Raw genomic sequence first — 25,731 nt, forward strand, 5'->3', positions numbered from 1 at the left:
GAGAGCTCTTTCCTTATACTTGTGAGAGAGTGAGGAGTAAGAGCATTCTAGCATTGTGCCTCTTTCATGCTTGTGTGTTTATGCTTGTATGAGAGAGTGTGATTGGCCTATGTGATGGTGTGAGCAACTTCACAGTGTGACAGTGTGGAGGTGGAGCTTGGAGTTTGGAGCATATATGCAAGCTTGGAGGCTTCAAGAGACACGAGCTCGAAACATTGGTAAGTACCCTACGACGGTTGTGTTTCATTGCTTATCCATTAGGTGAATGTGTAGAAATCCCTCTTAGAGGTGTGGTTAAGCATAACATTTTTGACACCGCTGCCAGGGAAACACCTTTGTTCTTCCATACTCTTTGAGTTTCAGCTCCCATTGCATAGTATTCGTTGTTACCTTTGCATTTTGGTAGTGCATTGTGTGGAAAATGGAAGGATAAGTTATGTGTGGTTGAGAAAAAAAATATAGTTTTGATGCTGTGAATGTTGTGGAAAGTAGTTTAGGAAAGGATTCATTGGTTACTCTCTTGATAAGTTTGATGTTAGCACCACATAAAACACCAACGTGAAGAAGCAGGTTGTGTGTTGTTTTCTTCTTTTTTTAAAAAAAATTCAAAAAAATAAGAAACATAAAGGACCATTGATTGAGCCAGGAACTTGCATTTCATTCCCTAGCATTAGTACAATCTAATTTTCATCAATTGGATAAGTATCATACACCCAAAACTACAAATTGCCGGTGCGAAAAACTTCACGTGAAAGTGTAGGAAGTTGTTCACGATGTGAACCTTTTTTCTACAATTTCATGCTGCGAGTCGCTCATGAAATCAGCGCCGAGATTTATGCCAAAAATCATGGGATTACATTCCAAAAATAGAAACCCTTATCCTGACACCTCTGACACGATTGAGTCTGCCAAAAATTGGATCACGTGAAAGTGCAGTAGACTTTCACGATGTGAACCATTTTTGAAGTAGTTCACGACGACGTGAAATACTTTTGAAGCAGTTCACGACGTGAAACACTTTTTGTTTCATGATGTGAACTCAATCCTGTTGTTTCACGAGAAGACCAAAACCAACAAATTGACAAAACTAAGGCTGTGAGGGTCGGCTAAAGAAGGAATTTAATCTTAAGGAGAAAAATTAGATCACGTGAAAGTGCAGTAGACTTTCATGGTGTGAACCATTTTCGAAGTAGTTCATGACGTGAAACACTTTTGAAGTAGTTCATGACGTGAAACACTTTTTATTTCACGACGTGAACTCAATCTTGTTGTTTCACGAGAAGACCAAAACCAACGAATTGATAAAACTAAGGTTGTGAGAGTTGGCTAAAGAAGGAATTTAATCTTAAGGAGAAAAATTGGATCACGTGAAAGTACAGTAGACTTTCACGACGTGAACTAAGTCCTGCTATTTCACGACGTGAAATATTCTCTGCTAATTCATGCCTCCTCAATAGAACGATAGAACCAGGAATTGAATCAATTTGGGTTGGATACTATCTTATCAAATCATACATACATACACTTAAGATCTGGAAAACTCATCGGAGACGATCTTATGCCTGACGATAGTGCATCAAATCATCCAGGAACTTCCTATCAAAGAAGTGTGGGATCGGGACAGTGCACAAGCACACACTTAAGTGTCTTTAGAAACTTGACCACCGTAGGAACCAGTAGTGAGGAATCCATGGAAGAAGGGATGAGATACACTGGGTTTGGGGAAGGTGACAAACCACACTCTCCAACCAAGTCCAATGGGATCATTGATATAGCCCGGGGATTTTTTGGTCTCCAAACCAGTCATGATGAAGAAGCGCAATCTGCGGGCATGGGTCCATCAACTAGCGTTGGACTCGGTCCAAGACAAGAAGGGCCAGTCCAGACATTGAATTCTAGGCTGTTAAATACTGGCACCCCTCGAATTAGATGAGATATGGAAAGTGCAGGTCGGGCGGGTCAAATATTCTTTCCCACCATCAACGAAATGGAATTGGAATTCCAACAAAGTGAGGTGGAATGACAACTCCGAGAATTGAGCTTAAAGAAACAAGAGCTTGATACTCGTAGGACAAGAGCTGAGAGAAAGGAGACAGATAATGTTAACCATCTCCAATCACCGAGGAAAGGAATCTGAAATTGCTACAAGTAGAGGCTAAGGGGATATTCCAAACCTAGAACCCATCAATGAGGAATCCAGAATGGAGGAAGGGGTTACAACCAGAGAAGAAGAGGGTAACATAGCCAACTTGGCTATAGAAGTTGAGGACCATCTCTATACCAAGAAGGACATAGAGCTAATGATCAATCACCCTACATTCTTACAAGATATGGAGCTCTTAATTACACAAAGACACACAGAGGCTACTATTGGGGAATCCCACCAGGATACCACAACCGGACAAGTCCACGAACCTGAGATACCAAGAAGAGCCAATATGGGTAGGGGACGAGGTCTAAGAAGGGGGGAGCAATCCCCCAGAGACCTAGAAACGATCCAGCCATGGACCTTAATGGAGCCACAAGGACAGACTTGTTAAATATTACAGCTGAGATGGGTAAGGGGATGGTCAAGGAGTTAGGTTCTACTCTAGAACTTAGACCATCCTAGATGAAACTCCATATCATCTCAAAACTTGTCCAAAAATTGTTGGAATTAGGGTTGCAGGAATGCACACACAACTTCAAGAAGATGAGGAAGCTTGAGCACAACACAGTAGTGTATTATGAGTGCCAAAAATGAAAGATAACAAGCCCTAGAAGATAATGGGCGTATATACAATGCACGGGGGAAAAAACCTCCTAGTGAGGGAAAAAGTGCCCCGGCGGTCCTAAGTGTGTTCACACACATCACTACTATAATATGGTAACAAATCCCCCCTGGAGTGATGCGGTGAACAAGAGCTAGCACTCATGTATAGGGAAGTGTCTAGCTATGTGGACGAATCCACAAAAGGGAGTAAGCCCAAAGCTTTGCGAAAAGCTTCGAACTTCTCACGAGGCAGAGCCTTTGTGAAAAGGTCTGCAAGGTTATCCTGTGTTGGCACATAAGCCAAACTGATCTCTCCTGCAGAGAGTCTCTCCCTGACATAATGGTAGTGCACCTCAATGTGCTTCGTACGAGCATGGAACACTGGGTTCCGCGCAACTGCCAATGCGTTCTGACTGTCAGTGAAGATGGTGGTGGCAGATGGCTGCCCAACACCCAAATCAGCCATAAGGCGTCTGAGCCACACACACTCAACTGTAGCTGTGAAAGCTGCCCTGTACTCAGCTTCACAACTAGAAGTGGCCACAGTAGGCTGCTTCTTGCTCAACCATGATATGCATGAGCTTCCAAGCATGAAGCAAAAACCACTCGTGGACACGCGTGTGTCATAACAACCAGCCCAGTCAGAATCTGAAAAAACATGTAAATCTGGCGGCAATGATCCCCCCTTGGGATAAAACAACCCAAGATGCCGAGTACCACTCAAATAGCGAAAGATACGCTTCACTGCCTGCCAATGCTTAATGCCTGGGCTATGCATAAATCTGCTCACCTGTGAGACTGCAAACTGAATGTCTGGCCTCGTAATGCATACATAAATGAGGCAACCAACAGCTGTCTGATAGAGTGTGACATCAAAGTGATCTCCAGCATCATGAAGACTCAACTTCAAACCTGTCTCCATTGGAGTAGCAATAGGCTTGCAGTCTTCAAGGCCAAATCTCCGCAACAATGTTTCAATATACTTTGTCTGACACAAAGCAATACCTCCATCACACTGCTTAAATTGTATCCCCAAATAATGATGCAAATGCCCCAAATCTGACATCTCAAAAGAGGCATTCAAATCAGCCTTAAAATCAGCAATATGACTCTCATTTGGTCCTGTGAGCAGCATGTCATCGACATAGAGAGCAATGATTAGATGTACACCATCCACACGTTTAACATACAAAGTGCTTTCTGTTGGACTATTCTGAAACCCATGTGCAGTCAAATATGCATGTATTTTTTCATACCAAGCTCGTGGAGCTTGCTTTAAACCATATAAAGCCTTTTTTAACCTGCACACTTTGTTTTCCTGCCCTCTTTGAACAAAACCACGAGGCTGCGATACATACACCTCCTCATGCAAATCTCCATTTAAGAACACAGTCTTTATGTCCAGCTGATGTACATTCCAACCATTATGAGCTGCTAATGCACAGATGCTACGAACAGTGGTTATACGACATGTGGGAGCAAAAGTCTCATCAAAATCAATGCCCTTCTCTTGAGCATAACCTTTTGCAACAAGCCTAGCCTTATGGCGATCCACTGTGCCATCAGGCTTACGCTTCAATTTGTATACCCACTTAGTGCCAATGGCCTTCTTGCCAGGGGGCAAGTCACATAAAGACCATGTACTATTCTTCATAATAGCATCGTATTCTGCTTGCATGGCAGCCATCCAATTTTCTGAACTTTGTGCCTCATCAAATGAAACAGGCTCACTTTCATCGCACATACTAGAAACAGCCAATGCATAACAATCTGACGCATAAGAGGCACCATGAGAGCCAGAACGAGTGCGACTAGACAAAGGGGCATCCAACTTGCTGTCACGCAAAGTCTGCACCAGCCATCTAGGCATGTTCCTAGAGCCCTCAATCTCTTGTCTCTCATCCTCAAGTGCATCATGCACATCTGCATCAGATATAGGCTGATCTGTGCCATCATTTAAAACCTGCATAGGCTGAAAAACTGCCTCATGAGGTATTGCACTTGACTGTGCACCACTGAAAAGAGGCAACAATGTATCATAGACATCACGTGAGCTGATATCTGTCTCCTTAGTACATGAAACCAAGGGCTGAACTGCATCTTCCACAAATACAACATCACGGCTAACCAAAATGCGCTTTGTCTGTGGATGATACAAACGATAGCCTTTGCTCTCAGCACTATATCCAACAAAAATACATTTGACAGCTTTGTCATCCAATTTTCTGCGATGTTGCACAGGCACTAATGCATATGCCAGGCAACCAAAAACACGTAAATGGCCAACAGATGTCTTGCGGCTATGCCAAGCCTCATATGGAGTGACAACCTGTAATGCTTTGGTGGGACACCTGTTTAGTACATAAGTGGCACACATGACAGCCTCAAGCCAAAAACCATGTGGTAGACTTTGACTCTTAACCATACATCTTGCCATTTCCATGAGAGACCTGTTTTTTCTCTCAGCCACACCATTTTGCTATGGTGTATACGGCACTGTACATTGGTGTTTTATCCCACGCTCAGCCAGAAATGCATTAAATTCTGAAGACATATACTCCCCCCCTCGATCTGAACGGAGGGTGCCCATCTTACTTTCTGACACATTTTCAGCCATAACCAAAAACTGTTTGAAGCACAAAAACACTTCGGACTTTGCCTTCAAAGGATATACCCATGCATGCCTGGTAAAATCATCAATGAAAGTCACGAAGTAAAGGTAGTTTCCAAATGATGGAGTTTGCATGGGACCACAAACATCACTGTGAACAAGCTGCAATCTGCGTTCAGCTCTCACTGATCCATCTTTGGGAAAGGAAGCACGCTGCATTTTACCCAATATGCAGCCCTCACAAACATGCTTGACAGGTGCCTCAAGCTTAGGCAAAGAAGACACCATTTCAGATTTCTGCAGGCGCAGCAAACTTGCAAAATTCAGATGACCAAAACGTGCATGCCACAGTTTTGCATTTGAAATAGCCTGCGTATCCATAATAGCACATGCTGAATCCTCTACACATTTGCCATCCATATTGAGCTTATACAGCCCTCGACATAGTGAACCAGATGCTACAATGATGTCACCACAAGAGAGATCATGAACAGTACATCTGTCATCCACAAATTTTACAACCAAACCTGTTTTGGCAAATGCGGAGACTGACAGCAGATTCTTTTTGATCCCTGGCACATACAATGCATCAAAAAGTGTAAAGGTGTTGCAATTTGCAACATTCAGCACAATCTGTCCAACTCCTTTAACGGGATAAGAGGAGTTATTGGCACAAGTGACAGTATTCCCTGTGGGAGCAGACTCAAGGAAAGTGAATAAACTGCGCTGCGAGGTGATATGCTTAGTGGCACCACTGTCAAAGTACCATACATCTGAATCTATTGCAGACATACATGTGTCATGCAAAGATGGGTCATAACTGCACTGCGCATTGAATGCCCATTCTGTATCTTGAACAACATTAGCAGATTCATTGTTAGAAGGAGAGGCATCTGCAACAGCCATACCAGCCTCTTTCTTCTTAGCCTCTTTCGCAGCCAGCTTAGGACACGCTTTGATGACATGATCATTTCCCTTACAGTACTTGCAAAATGTCTTCTGTTTGTCACCCTTCTTCTCATCTTTGTCTTCCTTCTTTGGTTGCGCAGCATTTGCAGATTTCTGCTTACTAGAAGAAAAGCCAGCTTTACCTTTCCCGCTTCTCTGACTAGCAACGAAAGCTTGATCTGCGACACGCATAATATTCCTGTTTTGCCTTGACTGGTCTTCTTGCAGCAAAACAGAAACTAACTCCTCAAATGATAAGGCATTGGGATTGCCTTTCATCATCAAGCGAAGAGTGGAAGCAAAACCCTGATAAGAATCTGGTAGACCATTCAAAACAGTCTGCACAAGTGAACTGTCTGACAGGATTTCATCTGCAGAAATGAGCTGCTCTTTGAAATCCTTGATCTTTGTCAAAAAGCTATCCATAGAATCACCTTCGTTCATATGCTCACTCTCCAACTGTTTTCGGAGGTAAGCAACACGAGCCTCATTTCTTGCCTGATACAATGTGGCAAGTACATCCCAAGCATCCTTAGAAGTCCTGCAGGAGCGAATATGTGGGATAATGGTACGTTTGACAGACAGCGCAATCAAGGCATGAGCCTGCGCATCTCTACCATCCCAACGAATCTGCTCTGCTGAAAGTGGTGGTTCTCGAACAGCTGCTACAGCACTTGTGCCTGCACCATCATCAACAGTACCTGTTTCTGATGTGTTTGCAGCATTCCCAGCCACAATAGGACGTGCATCAATACCCTGCACAATGTTCCATAACCCCTTTGCTACCAATACATGTCGCATCATATATGCCCACAATGGATAGTTGGTGCCATCCAACTTATCCTCAGCAGCCAACATGCGGAATACATCATTGTTGTCAGCCATGGCCAATGACTGTACTACTAGATGTAAATGCTGTCTGTAAGAGGTAAACCTGTATAAAATCGACCTGTGCTATGTAGCACAGCCCAAAACAGACGAATGGGCACCTGTCCTGCAGATTTTAATCTTGACAGAAAATCTGCACAGTAGGACGATTTTGCCTGCGCAGTACTTGGAATGCAAAAACGGAGGGCGAAATGACTTCAGATCAAAATTCTGAAACGAACCTGCAGACGCTCGTGAAACCTCGTCGCAATCGGAGGAGATGAAGCGGCAGGTGCCGGTGATGCTGCCCGGGAGGAGGAAGCCTGCTCTGATACCAATTGTTGGAATTAGGGTTGCAGGAATGCACACACAACTTCAAGAAGATGAGGAAGCTTGAGCACAACACAGTAGTGTATTATGAGTGCCAAAAATGAAAGATAACAAGCCCTAGAAGATAATGGGCGTATATACAATGCACGGGGGAAAAAACCTCCTAGTGAGGGAAAAAGTGCCCCGGCGGTCCTAAGTGTGTTCACACACATCACTACTATAATATGGTAACAAAAATTCTCTGGGGATGGAGATCCTATCCAGCATGTAGAGATTTTTGCTCATTAGTGGTTCAGAACCCTTAAGCCTGAGGACAAGGTTAACTTCATTAGGTTAAAAAATGTTTTTGTGCCCAGCTTTGCACGTAGTGGGTGGTGACAGGTGGAGCCCTGTGGCCCAACTACATAACATTAAATAGAAGGAAGATGAGCCTATGAGAGACTATGTTTTTGGCCTGAAACACTTGAATTCAAGATGCAAAATTTGGGAAAGAATGACAGATGATCAATTGTTACCTTGTTTCATGAGAGGGGTTAGAGACCATAAAATGCATGATTACTTGGTACTAGCCCCGCTAGCCACCCTTGATGCATGCTACAAATTGGTAATCGAATACGAAGATAACATGTTAGAATTGCCACAACCTGAGGATGTTAGAACATCGGCAGTAACCATGACTTTGCGTGTCTCGAGTCATCAAGAAATTGGAACGTGAAGTAAACAAGTCAGACATATGACTATGGATGAGCTCAGCAATGCATATTGGAGAAATTAAAGGTAAGGGAAGGAAGAGAGATGTCGGGCCATGGGCATAGTCACCTTTACCCCCGTAGGGAACTGGTGTGGTGCTCCATGTGTGCAGACTAAACCATACCACCACTGAATGTCCACAATTAAGGACAAGACCATTACTATATTGTGCACATTGTGTAAAATTAGGCAATCATGACACATCATCGTGTAGATTTCCAAGGTTTCAAAATATAGCACAACTGCAACCAAATAGAGCCCCACTGGCAACCTAACCCTTCTTACTTACCTAGGGGGATGTTCCGGGTAGAAGACGCTTCGCCCTTGCCACCACCAGTTCTACCGCCACAACCACCACATGCCAAGATCAATCAAGTAGTGATTGAAGAGCCATCAGAAGATATTGAACTGGCGCGAGAACTAGAATTTAGTGGGGAATACTATGAGGATATGGGTGAGGTCACACTAGATTATTATGTTCTATAGAATAACAAGCCAATACCTGTGTTTCAAACCACGGTACAGTGGAAGGGCAAGGAAATCAACTCAAATATGAGAAGAGGACCTTTACAATGCTATGGTTGTGGTGGGCCACATCGAGTAGCTAAATGCCCAAATAAAAATATGACTCATACACACCAACGGCAACAAGTGGTGACCACACCCAATGACATGCCAGTGCTCACTTGCACTAAGTGTGGGATTGATCATCTGATCAAATATTGTCCCTACAGAGCAAGTGGTTCAGCTTCTACCGCTCATCAGGCCACCATTCGAGCCATTAGTGTACAATCTAGGAAGATCACACGGCTCAATGTCCTAACATGAGCTCAAGCTCAGTTAGGTGACAAAGGACGAAACCAGGCGGATGCTAATATTTCCAAATCTGGTCGTACAGAAGAGTGAAGAAATTAGGAAAGGGGGACATGTGGGTTACAATCCAAGGCGGATCCGAAGAAAATACAATTGACACCGGATCCACAAAATCAAAGGAAGAGGGGGGTTAAGGGATCAATTTGGAAGGGTTAGACCTAGGAAAACAAGGTGAACAACTAGCAACCCCAAAGGGGGTTGGTGAATATCCTAATGCTGATGAAGAAATAATGAAGTTAGAAGATGCCAAGGCCCTAGTTGAAAAGTATCAATAAATTCATGAAAATATAAGACTAGGGCCAGCCGAGTAAGGGATACCATCTATCCACTAGATGTACCACCCCGCAATAGGGCTTTGAGCCTACCCACCCCGATTTTGAAAGGAACTGAAGTAGACTCCCAAACAAACACAATGACTAGAATGTTCGAGGAAAATGAGTTGGGGGGGTCCATTCATTCCTTCCCCGTGTGGTGGAAGAATACAAGACACATCGATGGGAAGAACACTCTATATCTAAAGAACCCAGGGATATAGGAAGCCTAGTAGCTGTGTTATCCATGCTTGTCCAGATACCCTTGGGCTAGTTGTTACGCAATTCCCCCACCCTATGGAGACAGATGTAAAAGAATGGGTCGAAGGAGGTCTAAGGCCAGTGGAGAATATGGATGAGGCTCTGCCAACCTTGGTAGAAAGACCTTTGAGGCATACAAAGGAAACGCGAGTGGTTAAGATACTAGTTAACCAATTGGGATGCTACTATGAGAGTGACAACATGAACGCTACCATTTCGTTTCATCATAATGGATACCAGGCATTGGCCATCTTGGATGGCGAGGCAGGTGTCAGCATCATTACCAAACATTGCTGGGAAAATTGGGGGAACCCGGATCTAAAAAGAGCAGATCTAATCATTAAGATGGCTGATGGAACATCCTTGATATCCATTGGGCTCTTGGAAAATGTGAAGTTTAGATTCTTTACGTTTCAATATCGTCATACATTTGTGGTCATGGACTTCCTATGCCAACCTGATACATATGACATAATATTGGGATGACCTTTCATGAGGGAATCCAAATTGGTGCATGATTGGGCTTTGGATCATGTATATGTATGCAGGGACTCACAAACATTGAAGATTGATCTAAGAGCATGGAAGGCAGACCCCATGGAAGGGCAATTGTTCGGTAATGACTCTGTCACAACGGAGCAAACCACATCCCTACAGATGTGCCAGCCCATAGACGGGGAAACCAAGGATGAGGAGGATACGGAGATGTATGCATCACTACCTCCCTCGAATTTATGTGAGAATTGGATGCATGTGTTGGCCACAATTGATGTGATGCAACCTAAGGGAACCCAATATTTGGAATATGGAAACATCCTAATGACTTCTATCTGCATGGTTAATTGGAAAACCATGGATGGGGAGTCAGTGGAGGAGACATCAAGTACAAAAGGTACCGTGGCACGAATTCGAACCAGCGGTCAGCGCATCAAGCGATGGTGGAGACAAAAACGGTACCTAGCTTGACAAAATGCATTGTTGTTGTGAAGCAAACTAACGGATGCCCAATGGTTGAGATACCTTGAGGCTACAAGGGTACATGATGAATTCTCCAAGGATTGGGACGAAGAGTTGAGTAAAATATAGTTGTGGAAGGGAGGAATCTAGAGAAAATCCCCCTTATGGAAACCGATACACCCAAACTTACAAAAACGGGACGCCAAAAAATGCAACAAAGCCTTGGCAGAGGCAAAATGAGAGGCCAAGAAAATCATGGAAAATACCAAAAAAGACAATGAGGATAAAAAAGATGTACTCTTAGTGCCAAACCATTTCAAGGACTATACTTACCCTAGATTGAGTGCACAGCATTTAAGGACTACTTGCAAAAGTGGTTGGAAGTGTTTATTGATGATCTATGTGCACATTCTCGATGGGAAGATCATTTAAACTATTTGAGGAAGGTGTTTGAACGTTGCCGATTATATCGAATATCACTAAACCCTTTGAAGTGCCAGTTCTAGGTCAAGCATGGTGTGATACTAGGACACATAGTCTCAAAAAATGGCATATCCCCACTGATGATAGCAAGGCCAAGTTGATCTTGGAACTACCACCACCCACCAACTATAAAGGTGTGCAAAGGTTTATGGGCCATGTGGGTTATTATCGACGCTTCATCATATTTTATGTGGAGATAGCGAGACCCTTGTATAAACTGCTCATTATCTTTGAGTGGACCAAGGAGTGTCAAGAGGCTTATGATCGTCTGAAGCAAGCCTTGGTAAGCGCACCCATTTTGTGACCCCCCAATTGGGATCTTATATTCCATGTACACATCGATGCGTCAAATTTTACAATTGTTTGCGTACTAGCCCAACTTGGTGAATTCAAGTTGGACTATCCAGTTTGCTTTGCTAGTCGTCAATTGAATGATGCAGAGGTGAACTACACCACTATCGAAAGAGAAGGATTGGCCATGGTCTACACAATCAAGAAATACCGACATTATCTCTTGGCTAACAAATTCATATTTTTTGTGGACCATCAAGCTTTGCTATATCTAGTGAATAAACCTTGCACCACAAGAAGAATCACACGTTGGCTACTATTTTTGTTGGAATTTGACTTTACTGTAACGGTAAGGAAGGGAACACAGGATTGGCCATGGTCTACACAATCAAGAAATACCGACATTATCTCTTGGCTAACAAATTCATATTTTTTGTGGACCATCAAGCTTTGCTATATCTAGTGAATAAACCTTGCACCACAAGAAGAATCACACGTTGGCTACTATTGTTGTTGGAATTTGACTTTACTGTAACGGTAAGGAAGGGAACACAACATGTGTTGGCCGACCACCTATCTAGAGTTCCAAATGGAGAACCAGCAAACTGGTGTCGATGATGACCTCCCTGATGCTTGTCTATTCAAATTGGATATGGTACCGGAGTGGAGCAAAGAGATCTCAGAGTATTTGGCTTATGGCTTCCCTTAGGACGTACCCTTAAATAAGGATAAGATGCGAAGGCTTATCAAGCTTGTAGCACCATATCGATTGATTGCCGGAGAGTTGTATAGACTGGGCAAAGACAATGTGCTTAGACGGTGCGTAAGGGAGGATGAATTCATCACCATAGTGGAAGAGTCTCATTCTGGGATAGTAGGCAGGCATTTTGCCGGAGAAATTATAGCCCGGAAGGTGCTCCAAGCTGAACTCTGGTGGCCCACGTTATTTAGAGATGCCAATGAGTTCATCAAAAGATGCAAGGAATGCTAACGTTTTGCTATCCCGCAAAAAAGAGACAAGATGCTACTAACCCCCATCATTGTCAGCATTTGAGAAATGGAAAATAGATTTTGTGGGGCCTATAAGTCTGGCAGCTTATCTATCACAAGCCCGCTACATAATCGTAGCCACTGATTATTTCACAAAGTGGGCAGAAGCCAGAACTTCAAAGAAAGCAGATGCGCGAACAACTGCGAAATTTGTATATGAGTAAATCATATCACGATTCGGCTGCCCATTGGAATTGGTGAGTGACCATGGCTCACATTTCATTAATGGGGTGATTAATCAATTGCTTACAGGATTCTTGGTAATCCATCATAAATCGTCACCATACTAGCCCCCCAAGCAAATGGTCAGGCAGAAAGTACCAATAAGATTTTGTGTACCATCCTAACAAAAATTGTGGAAGCAAGTCGAATAGATTGGGAGCATAAGTTACAGCAGCTCCTTGGGCCTACCGCACATCCTATAAGGTGGCAATAGGATATACTCCTTTCCGTCTAGCTTATGGTGTTGAAGCAGTTATGCCCATGGAATACTTAGTCCCAAGCTTAAGAATTTCTATACAAGAACGTCTAATTGAAAATGCATTAGCCGAATGGCTAATTGACTTGGAAAAACTGAATGAAACCAAGTTGATAGCATCACATGGACTCATGGTTGAAAAGTTGCGCAGAAAACATTGGTTTGATAGAAACCTCAAGTAAAAAGAGTTAAAAACAGTGGACCTTGTCCTGATGTGGGATGTGAATGGATGTGGAGTGATGAGAAGTGATGTGTGGAATGTGAATGGATGTGAATTGATGTGGGATGATGTGAATGGATGTGAAATGATATGGGATGATGTGAATGGATGTGAATTGATGTGGGATGATGTGAGTGGATGTGAATTGATGTAGGATGATGTGAATGGATGTGAATTGATGTGGGATGATGTGAGTGGATGTGAATTCATGTGGGATGATGTGAGTGGATGTGAATTAATGTGAAATGATGTGAGGTGAATTGATATAGAAAAATGTGGGTTAATGAGAAATGATGTGGAATGATGAGAAATGATATGGAATGATACGAAAATATAAGAATTTTGTTTGGAAACTGTATTTATATGTGAAATTTATTTTTTAAATATTGTTTTACATCAAGAATGCTGGGGGAAGAATTTTGACTATCTTGTGGAATGAGGTCATGGACCTAAGTGGAAATGTTGCAATAGCTGAGGGAGAGTCAAAGAAGAACGTCTCACGTGGCAAGATCGGGCCGAGGTCTTGACTAGCCTCGGTTGGGTTAAAATAGTGAGCTTCCGGTATGGTGGATGAGGGACCAAGGAAATGGCCTATGAGTGAAGCACTAGGTCACCTGAGAAGGAACCTAGAGGGTGCTGACCATACGGTGCTTGGGCTCTGTGAGGTCCCTATCCCCATCGCGCAATGAATTCAAGGGTTCTAGCAGCGGAAGTAGCAATTCTTGCACGCGGTAGGGTCTCACACTTGGGGCCTTGCCCACGGATATCCGGACAAGGGATTAATCCATCGGTTCTTCCAAAACCAATCCCAGAAAAACTTCCCTTGCCCGGAAAGCACAGGCGATTTCTCCAGGATAACTTTTCTCTAACGTAGTCAAAAGACGTAACTAACTGAACTGATCTGACTCAACCTGTAAGTCCCAAATCAAATCAGGGAAAAGATTGCACTTGGATCATAGAGACCAACACTTTTTTCCTCATTGAGAGGCACAGCCGCCATTGATTCTTTTCCATAGAACAATTTTTGTCCGGGATTTACTTCACATATCGTACCATAATAGAATTGAGTCTCAATTCAAGGATCCATTAGTCCAGCCTACCATCCAGTCCCGTGGGTTAGCCAACCGCCCAACCACTGTAGCGATGGGATCCAATTAAGAATTTGGTTAGGTTTTGTCCCGGGTACCAGGAAAAGAGTTCCTAGGTCCCCTAGCCAGATATTCATGCAAACTTAAAACTAGTCACACCACTTACACACCCAATATGAAATTGCCTTTTTCTCAGCATCAGCTATCTTTAAAACAATCATTTAATGAAACCATTGTGTCACTGATCACAATCCTCAAAATCTCCGGTTGAATCCTTATTTCCAATCATTCCTTCATCGGTGTACCTCTGGCATCATTGGCAACCAGAATGCTCACCACTTGTTCACTCAGGGGTCTTTTTGATAGTTCCTAGCTCATAGTAACCGGCAATATATTCACATATCAAAATGGAATCTCCGTTGAAGATCAGCAAGATCAACCAACGGATCCATATAAAAGAGCCATGGGACTCATCCGTTGAAGATCAGCAAGGTCAACCAACCAGATCCATGCCTGAATTCAGAAAACAACTCTTACTCCTTGTTCCAATATCTTCCCTGACGTACGTGTGGGTATCTTCGGTGACCCAGAGCCCGAGCACCATATGGTCAGCACCCTCTAGGATCCTTCGCAGGTCACCTAGCGCTTCACTCATAGGTCGCTTCCTTCATCCCTCATCCACTGTACCGGAAGCTCACTATTTAAATCAAACCGAGACAGGTCAAGACCTCCGCCGACCTTGCTATGTGAGACGTCCTCCATTGACTCTCCATCTTAGCAGTTGCAACTTTAACAGATAGGTCTCCACGACCTCATTCACAAGACGGTCAAAATGCTTCCCCAGCATTTTTGACATAAAACAGTCATTTAAAAATAGATTTCACATACAAATATAGTTCCAACAATATTTCCATTTTTTCTCATCACTCCACAACCTTTCACATTAGTCCCCATCTTTTCTCATCTTCCCACAAAATTCTTTTTCTTCATCGATCCCTATCACATCACATCATTCCCACATCCAATCGCATCATCCACACATCATCCACACATCCAATCGCATCATCCACACATCAATCCACATCATCCATACATACATCCACATCATCCACACCAATCTACATCATCTATACATACATCCACATCCATCTACATCAATCCACATTATCCACACATCCATCCACATCAATCCACATCATCCATACATCCATCCGCATCAATCCACATTATCCACACGTCAATCCACATCATACATACATCCATTCACATCAATCCACATTACTCACACATCAATCCATATCATCCATTCACATCAATTCACATCATACATACATCCATTCACATCAATCCATTCACATTACTCACACATCAATCCATATCATCCATACATCCATCCACATCAATCCATATCATCCATACATCCATCCACATCAATCCACATTATCCACTCATCCATCCACATGAATCCACATTATCCACACATCCATCCACATCTTCCATACATCTATCCTCATCAATCCATACGTCAATCCACATTACCCACACATCAATCCACATCATCCATACATCCATCCACATTAATCCACATTCTCCACTCATCCATCCACATCCATCCACATTATCCACCCATCAATCCACATTCATTTCATAAGTATTTCCATTCTCATCTAATCACATCTTTTTCTATCTCATCACTTATTTCCTCATTTATCCTCATCAGATCACATCTACTTGCATCTACCCATACATCTCATCACCTCACATACATTAACATCTATCCAGTTTACATCGCATCTTATCACATCCATTTCACATCACATCTCATTCATTCACATCCCGATTCACATGCTAACACATTCATTCACTTCCCTTATCATTTATTCACATCCTGACTCACATTTTATCACATTCATTCACATCCTATATCATTCATTTACATCTTGATTCACATGACATCACATCTCATCTATTCATTCACATTTATTTGATTCGCATCACATATCATCACATCTATTTACCTTTCATTCTCATCACTTCTATTCTCATCACATCCATCCATCCATTCTTTCCCATCTATCTAATTCGCATTACATCTCATCACATCTATTCACCTCACATTCTCATCACTCCTATTCTCATTGCTTCCATCCATCCATTCATTTCCATCTATCTGATTCGCATCACATCTATTTACCTCTCATTCTCATTACTTCTATTCTCATCACATCCATCCATCCATTCTTTCCCATCTATCTGATTCGCATCCCATCTCATCACATCTATTTACCTCTCATTCTCATCACTTTTATTCTCATCACATCCATCCATCCATTCTTTCCCATCTATCTGATTCGCATCCCATCTCATCACATCTATTTACCTCTCATTCTCATCACTTCTATTCTCATCACATCCATCCATCCATTCATTCCCATCTATCTGATTCACATCCCATCTCATCACATCTATTTACCTCTCATTCTCATCACTTCTATTCTCATCACATCCATCCATCCATTCATTCTCATCTATCTGATTCGCATCACATATCATCACATCTATTTACCTTTCATTCTCATCACTTCTATTCTCATCACATCCATCATCTATTCATTCTCATCTATTTGATTCATATCACATCTTATAACATCTATTTATAGAATGTAAGAGAATTCTTATTTTTGATATAAAGATTCTTTACACATCTATTTATACATAAGAACAACTTCAGTGGGAAATAACACTTTTATGAAAATTCGTTTATGCATAAATTCAATTTTAAGGAGAATAACACTTTCAAAATAAAAATAAATCTTTTATGCATCTGCATAAAATCAAAATTGATGAGAATAACTCTTTTGAAATAAAAATAAATTTCTTTATACATCTTTCTATATGCATAAAATAAAAACTAATGAGAATAACTCTTTTGAAATAAAAATAAATTTCTTTATGCATCTTTCTATGCATAAAATCAAAATTAGATGAAAGTAACGCTTTTATAAAAAAAATCTTTTATGCATCTATTTATGCATAAATTCAATTTTGATGAAAGTAACACTTTTATAATAAAAAATTTCTTTTATGCATCTATTTATGCATAAAAGTCAATTTTGATGAAAGTAACACTTTTATAATAAAAAATTCTTTTATGCATCTATTTATACATAAAAAAATCAATTTTGATGAAAGTAACACTTTTATAAAAATATCTTTTATGCGTCTATTTATGCATAAAAATCAATTTTGATGAAAGTAACACTTTTATAATAAAAAAATCTTTTATGCATCTATTTATGTATAAAAATCAATTTTGATGAAAGTAACACTTTTATAATCAAAATGATTCCAATATGCATCTTTCTATGCATAGAAATTAATTCTAATGAAAATAACACTTTTATTATAGAAATATTTCTAATATGCATTTTTCTATGCATAGAATAAAAATAACACTTTTAGAATACACAAGCGGTGGGGATTACTCTTTTTGAATAATAAAAGATAAAACTTATTTTTACAAAATTTAAGAAAATTTTGCCATAACCTCCTTTGTATGGCTGACCATTTTTCAAATTTTTTCATTCTCAAGTTACTTAGAAATTATCCCAAATGGTTTAAAGCATTCTAAACTAATCAAATTCTAGGTTTTAAAGAGAAACAATATGAAAAGTTTAATTCTAACTATTTGATTACACATCTAGGATAAAGAAAGGCTGAATTCAAGAATGACGAGAGGGGAAAAGCCTTTCCAACAAAGCATAGCATCATTTTTCATTTTAAAGGAAAAAAAAATAGAAAACCATTAAATGGAATAAAGAAAAAGTAGGATTTCTAGCTTACATGAATTTTTGTGAGCTTTCCTTTGGCTTTATGGTTTGAGGGATCTACTCTTGTTTGCAACAAGAGTGGCCACCAATTCTTTTGAAGAGGAAATGGTCAAAAACTAATGAATTATTAATAAATTCATTGTTTTTGGCTCTGGGGAAGAGTAGAGTAACAGTGCATAAAACACTATTAACCATTTACATAGGGGGAGGCTTCATTTATAGGAAAAAGTGAGCCTCTAACGAAGCAAACTGATTCTAGAATTTTCCAGATCAGTTTGGTCAAATTTTGACCATTTTTAGGTCAATTTAGCTTACTTTTTGGATCTAGTTGAAGCAAGAGAGAGGAGAAATGAAAATATCTCATTATTTCTGAGTTTAAAACTCAACCACACATGTGAAATAGGCACCTCCTTCATGAGGGGAATTCCCCCACACCGAGGTGTCAAAAATGCATCATTTCTTCTAAATATCTTTTCTTTTTTAACTAATAACCTTGTCCTTAGTCAACTCTTCATCTTATGTGAGTATTTACTCATTTTTGGGAGGATTTCCTTTTATTCTTAAATGTATCTCCTCCCTACATTTGGATTAATCTAATTGGTCCATAGGAACCTTAATTCAAAAATTTCAAAAAATCTGGACCCTTAGGCTAAGGTCCTTTTTACCTGATTTCAATTTATTCCAATTGCACATTGGAAATTTCTTTTTGAATATTTGTTTTAGGGGAGACCATTTTAGACACTAGGAGGATTTTTATATCCAAAAATATCTCAATTTTGAATTACCTCCCTCTAGACATTTTCTCTCTCTAACAGGGTAAAACAGGATCTTTCTTTTATTTCAGAGAGGGGAATAATTATAAGATCAGACGGGGAGGTCTTTACACCTGCACACCTCAAAAGCCGGAGGGAGGAATCTTACATCCTATGCCACTTAAAAAACGCGAGATGTCCTCATCTTGCAAAATTAGAGAGCTCTTTTCCTTAAGATCCAATTGATTCTAGGGTTCCCTATAGTCTGGTGAACCCAACAAAATCCTGGGATAAAGATCCCTTATATAAAACTCATCTCATCAGATAATAATTCACTCAGATCGTATTATTCAAATCCTTATCACAATAATGGTCCATTAGATCGAATTTTCTATCTGAACAGTCCTTCATGGAAATTTTCAATTATACAGATTTTTAATTTGACATCCCTTAACTTGATTCACTGGTTCAAATGTTAACAGCAGCAATCTGCCAGCACAATCCACTAATCTCATAGTGATTTGCTGAAGTCATTAACGTCATTCCAGCTCGGACATCATCATAGGGACTCGTCCCATTCATCCTCATTGTGGTTTTGCTTAGTTTATTACATTTCAAACAAGATTCATGAATCTTCATTTTTCAATCAGAATCCAAATCAACTCATCAGTTCTCAACCAGAATTTAAAATCATGTCAACCACATTCAAATTCATCATCTGGATAAAATTAATGCTTATAATTTCAAGTATTAGATTTAATCGTATATACTGCCAGTAAAGAGCTACAGTTATATCTTCGGTATATACGGGTAGTCACTCACGGTCCTTAGAACTATAAGGTAAATACCATCATGTCTAGGCCTCAAGCAAGTCAGGGATTCCATACAATTGCGATACTTTCATTTCAAGACCCAATTACCAATTTATGAATTTCTATTTAAATATCAATTCGTATGAATTTTTTCACACAATTACAATCTTTTACTACTTCTTCATAAATTTTTGACATTTTTGACTTCTTGGTTGATCCTCATTAGCCAATTCGCTCGAATACCAGCTGTGAGGTCCCTATCCCATTGCGTAATGAATTCAGGGGTTTAGCAGCGGAAGTAGCACTTCTTGCACGAGGCAGAGTCTCACACTCGTGGCCTCGCCCACGGATATCCGGACAAGAGACTAATCCATCGGTTCTTCCAAAACCGATCCCAGAAAAACTTCCCTTACTCGGAAGGCACGGGCGATTTCTCCATGATAACTTTTCTCTAACGTAGTCAAAAGCCTTAATTAACTGAACTGATCTGATCGAACCCGTAAGTCCCAAATCAGACGAGGGAAAAGATTGCACTTGGATTATAGAGACTACCACTTTTTTTCTCATTAAGAGGCACAGCCGTTGATTCTTTTCCTTTTGTTCGGGCCTATCATACCATAATAGAATTGAGTCTCAATTTAAGGATCCATCAGTCTAGCCTCAGTCCCGTGGGTTAGCCAACCGCCCAACCACTATAGTGTTGGGATCCAATTAAGAATTTGGTTAGGTTTTGTCTTGGGTACCAGGGAAAAGAGTTCCCAGGCTCCCTAGCTGGATATTCATGCAAACTTAAAACTAGTCACACCACTTACACACCCAATATGAAATTGCCTTTTTCTCAGCGTCAGCTATCTTTAAAACAATCATTTAATGAAACCATTGTGTCACTGATCACAATCCTCAAAATCTCTGGTTGAATCCTTATTTCCAATCATTCCTTCATCAGTGTACCTATGGCATCATTGGCAACCAGAACGCTCACCACTTGTTCACTCAGGGGTCTTTTCGATAGTTCCTAACTCATAGTAACCGGCAATATATTCACATATCAAAATGGAATCTCCATTGAAGATCAGTAAGATCAACCAATGGATCTATATAAAAGAGCCATGGGACTCATCCATTGAAGACGAGCAAGGTCAACCAACCAGATCCATGCCCGAAATAAAAAAAAATCCACATCATCCATACATCCATTCACGTCAATCCACATTACTCACACATCAATCCATATCATCCATACATCCATCCACATCAATCCACATTATCCACACATCCATCCACATCTTTCATACATCCATCCTCATCAATCCATATGTCAATCCACATTACCCACACATCAATCCACATCATCCATACATCCATCCATATCATCCATATTAATCCACATTCTCCACTCATCCATCCACATCAGTCCACATTACCCACCCATCAATCCACATCAATCCACATTCATCTCATAAGTATTCCCATTCTCATCTAATCACATCTTTTTCTATCTCATCACTTATTTCCTCACTTATCTGTTGAAAATACAAGTGAATAGGGTGTGTGCAGGAACAAGCCCTTGGTTAGAGGCTGTAAAAGAGAATCTGTAAATGTGAGAGAACCTGTGAAAAGGTGAGAAGAATCTACTGGGAGAGAATAAAGGTTAGCATGAGAAGATTTAGGAAGTGTGGAGATATTCTGGAAAAAGTGAAGAGGTGGAGAGAATCAAGCAAAAGAGGTGGAGATATTCTGGGAGAGGTGGAGTGAATCAAGGAGAAATTAGTGGGATTTGATGCTTTGATGTACACTCTATAAATTGAGGGATTGGCCTAATGAGAATTTGCTGGTTTTTGATTATCCATGCCTACATTAAGCTATTTGCTAACTACTCACTAATCACGTCTTAATTATTTGCTAATCGCTTGTTAATGATGTTGATTCTAGTATTTGATCCACCATAGCTCATCACATTTCTCTAATTTCAACATGGTATTAGAGCCATGCCTAAAATCCATTAGGTTTAGGAGCCCATTATCTAATTAATTAGGATTAGTAGATAATTAGAAATTAATCAAATTTTTAGTTATTTTTCAACTCACCTTTGTACCCCCAGCTGGTGGAGGAGCTCTAGCTCCTTGCACACTTAACATTAGCCCAAGCCATTGTAGGTACTAATAGTAGACTCAAGGAGCTACACACAGCTCAAGGGATTTGAGCCAATTCAGCGCAGAACGCCGCCGGTAGCCCGATTTGCAGGCGCGTTTTTTCTGAGAAAATTTGACATTACAGCTGCTCCAAATCAAATTGGTCTAATTCCTCATAGCTTTGATTAATCAGTGCTAATCACTGTATTTTGGTGTAATTAAGGGTTCAAATTAACCATTAGGTATACAGATCCCTATAACTTCAGATTGCAATTCGGAGTTGGTTTGATACTCCAACCATTCCGTACAAATTGGTTACCCTTGATTTAATGTAATTTCTGGTAAAAATATGCTGATAAAATTGTGGTAATCATCATTTTGCATTTAACCCTTGGTTAATGCTTGTAAATCTTAGTCAAATTCAAGATTATTCACAGCCAGAGTTGCATTTGGGAATGTGCATAAGAATGAATGCTAGACGCATTATGTATTGGGCACATTCCATCAATGTAAAAATGGGATCAGACACTGCCCTTGTCTAGAATAAGGCAAGAGGTAAGACCTCCCGCATAGATTTGGGTTTGCATTACATAATGACACAAGATAAACATCAAAAGCCCAAAAGAACTGTCAATAAAAGATAGACCTGACTGACAAGCTCATGGCCCCAGCCATGAAAGAAGAAGAACATCTCCTTCCAAGAGGAAGATCCACACCAAGAAGATCTAAAGGAAGCATTGAAGAAAGACATGGACATGAGAAGAGAAGCTACCCCAAGAAGACTGAAAGAAGAGGAAGACATGGACACGTGAAGAGAAGCTATCACTCACGACAAGAAGATTGAAGACAAGAGAAGATGTGAGGCTCCAAAGAGTGAGGAGCCATGTGAAAATCTTTGAGAGAGAGAGAGAGAGAGACCCCACAACCCAATGTAACCTGCCCCAACAAAGTAAAATCACCTCTGAGCCACGGATGATATAGGCCACGTGTGGTAGATAGATGTATGTGTGAGCACTTTAGTCAAGGTCGCGGGCAACTATAGTAAGCCTTGGACACATAGAGAGAGAGAGAGTGTCAAGGACTATGAGTTTAGGGACTTAAGGCACTGGTCGCAGGCTATCAAGTAAGAGAGAAACTTGGTACAGGGTGTGCTAAGATAACTTGAGGGGAGGTGTGCTAGTAGACACTAGTCGCAGACTATCAAGTAAGAGGGAAACTTGGTATAGGGTCTAGGTGTTCTAGGAGTATTCACTTGAGGGGAGGTGTTGAAAATACAAGTGAATAGGGTGTGTGCGGGAACAAGCCCTTGGTTAGAGGCTCTAAAAGAGAATCTGTAAATGTGAGAGAACCTGTGAAAAGGTGAGAAGAATCTACTGGGAGAGAATAAAGGGTAGCGTGAGAAGATTTAGGAAGTGTGGAGATATTCTGGGAAGTGTGGAGATATTCTGGGAGATATTCTGGGAAAAGTGAAGAGGTGGAGAGAATCAAGCAAAAGAGGTGGAGATATTCTGGGAGAGGTGGAGTGAATCAAGGAGAAATCAGTGGGATTTGCTTTGATGTAAACTCTATAAATTGAGGCATTGGCTTGATGAGAATTTTGATTATCCATGCCTATGGCTGACCATTTTTCAAATTTTTTCATTCTCAACTTAGAAATTATCCCAAATGGTTTAAAGCATTCTAAACTAATCAAGTTCCACTTTTTAAAGAGAAACAATATGAAAAGTTTAATTCTAACTATTTGATTACACATCTAGGATAAAGAAAGGCTGAATTCAAGAATGAAGAGAAGGGGAAAACCTTTCCAACAAGGCATAGCATCATTTTTCATTTGTAAAGAAAACAAAAATGAGAAAACCATTAAATCGAACAAAGAAAAAGTAGGATTTCTAGCTTACATGAATTTTTGTGGGCTTTCCTTTGGCTTGATGGTTTGAGGGATCTACTCTTGTTTGCAACAAGAGTGGCCACCAATTCTTTTGAAGAGGAAATGGTTAAAAACTAATGAATTATTAATAAATTCATTGTTTTTGGCTCTGGGAAGGAGTAGAGTAACAGTGCATAAAACACTATTAACCATTTACAAAGGGAGAGGCTTCATTTATAGGAAAAAATGAGCCTCTAACCAAGCAAACTGATTCTAGAATTTTCCAGATCAGTTTGGTCAAATTTTGACCATTTTTAGGTCAGTTTAGCTTACTTTTTGGATCTAGTTGAAGTAAGAGAGAGGAGAGATGAAAATATCTCATTATTTATGATTTTAAAACTCAACCACACATGTGAAATAGGCACCTCCTTCATGAGGGTAATTCCCCCACACTGAGGTGTCAAAAATGCATCATTTCTTCTAAATATCTCTTCTTTTTTAACTAATAACCTTGTCCTTAGTCAACTCTTCATCTTATGTGAGTATTTACTTATTTTTGGGAGGATTTCCTTTTATTCTTAAATTTATCTCCTCCCCCTACATTTGGATTAATCTAATTGGTCCATAGAAACCTTAATTCAAAAATTTCAAAAAATCTGGACCCTTAGGCTAAGGTCCTTTTTACATGATTTCAATTTATTCCAATTGCACATTGGAAATTTCTTTTTGAATATTTGTTTCAGGGGAGACCATTTTAGACACTAGGAGGATTTTTATATCGAAACATATCTTAATTTTGAATTACCTCACTCTAGACATTTTCTCTCTCTAGGCCAAAACAGGGTAAAATAGGATCTTTCTTTTATTTTAGAGAGGGGAATAATTGTAAGATCAGAAGCGGAGGTTTTTACACGTGCACACCTCAAAAGCAGAAGGGAGGAATCTTACATTCTACCCCACTTAAAAAACGTGAGATTTCCTCATCTCGCAAAATTAGAGGAGAACTCTTTTCCTTAAGATCCAACTGATTCTGGGGTTCCCTATAGTCTAGTGAACCCAGTAGAATCCTGGGATAAAGATCCCTTATATAAAACTCATCATTAGATAATAATTCACTCAGATCGTATTATTCAAATCCTTATCACAATAATGGTCCATTAGATCAAATTTTCTATCTGAACAGTCCTTCATGGAAATTTTCAATTATACAGATTTTTAATTTGACATCTCTTAACTTGATTCACTAGGTCAAATGTTAACAGCAGCAATCTGCCAGCACAATCCACTAATCTCATAGTGATTTGCTAAAGTCATTAACATCATTCCAGGGACTCGTCCCATTCATCCTCATTGTGGTTTTGCTTAGTTTATTACATTTCAACCAAAATTCAAGAATCTTCATTTTTCAATCAGAATCCAAATCAACTCATCAGTTCTCAACCAAAATTTAAAATCATATCAACCACATTCAAATTCATCATCTGGATATAGTATTAATGCTTACTGGTATATACTGCCAGTAAAGAGTTACAGTTATACCCTCGATATATATGGGTAGTCAAGGTCCTTGGAACTATAAGGTGAATACCATCATGTCTAGGCCTCAAGCAAGTCAGGGATTCCATACAATTGTGGTACTTCCATCTGAAGGCCCAATTACCAATTTATGAACTGGGTCTTCCATCTGAAGACCCAATTACCAATTTATGAATTTCAGTTTGAATATAAATTTGTATGAATTTTTTCACACAATTACAACCTTTTACTGCTTCTTCATAAATTTTTGACATTTTTGGCTTCTCGGTTGATCCTCATTAGCCAATTCGCTCGAATACCAGTTGTGAGGTCCTTCTTGCGCAAGGCAGGGTCTCACACTCGGGGCCTCGCCCCACGGATATCCGAACAAGAGACTAATCCATCGGTTCTTCCAAAACCGATCCCAGAAAAACTCCCCTTGCCCGGAAAGCACGGGCGATTCCTCCAGGATATCTAACGTAGTCAAAAGCCTTAACTAACTGAATTGATCTGACCGAATCCGTAAGTCCCAAATTAGATCAAGGAAAAGATT

Source organism: Cibotium barometz, chromosome 26 (genome assembly GCF_041138505.1).
Source record: "Cibotium barometz isolate CiBa-2024 chromosome 26, ASM4113850v1, whole genome shotgun sequence".
NCBI lineage: Eukaryota > Viridiplantae > Streptophyta > Polypodiopsida > Cyatheales > Cibotiaceae > Cibotium > Cibotium barometz.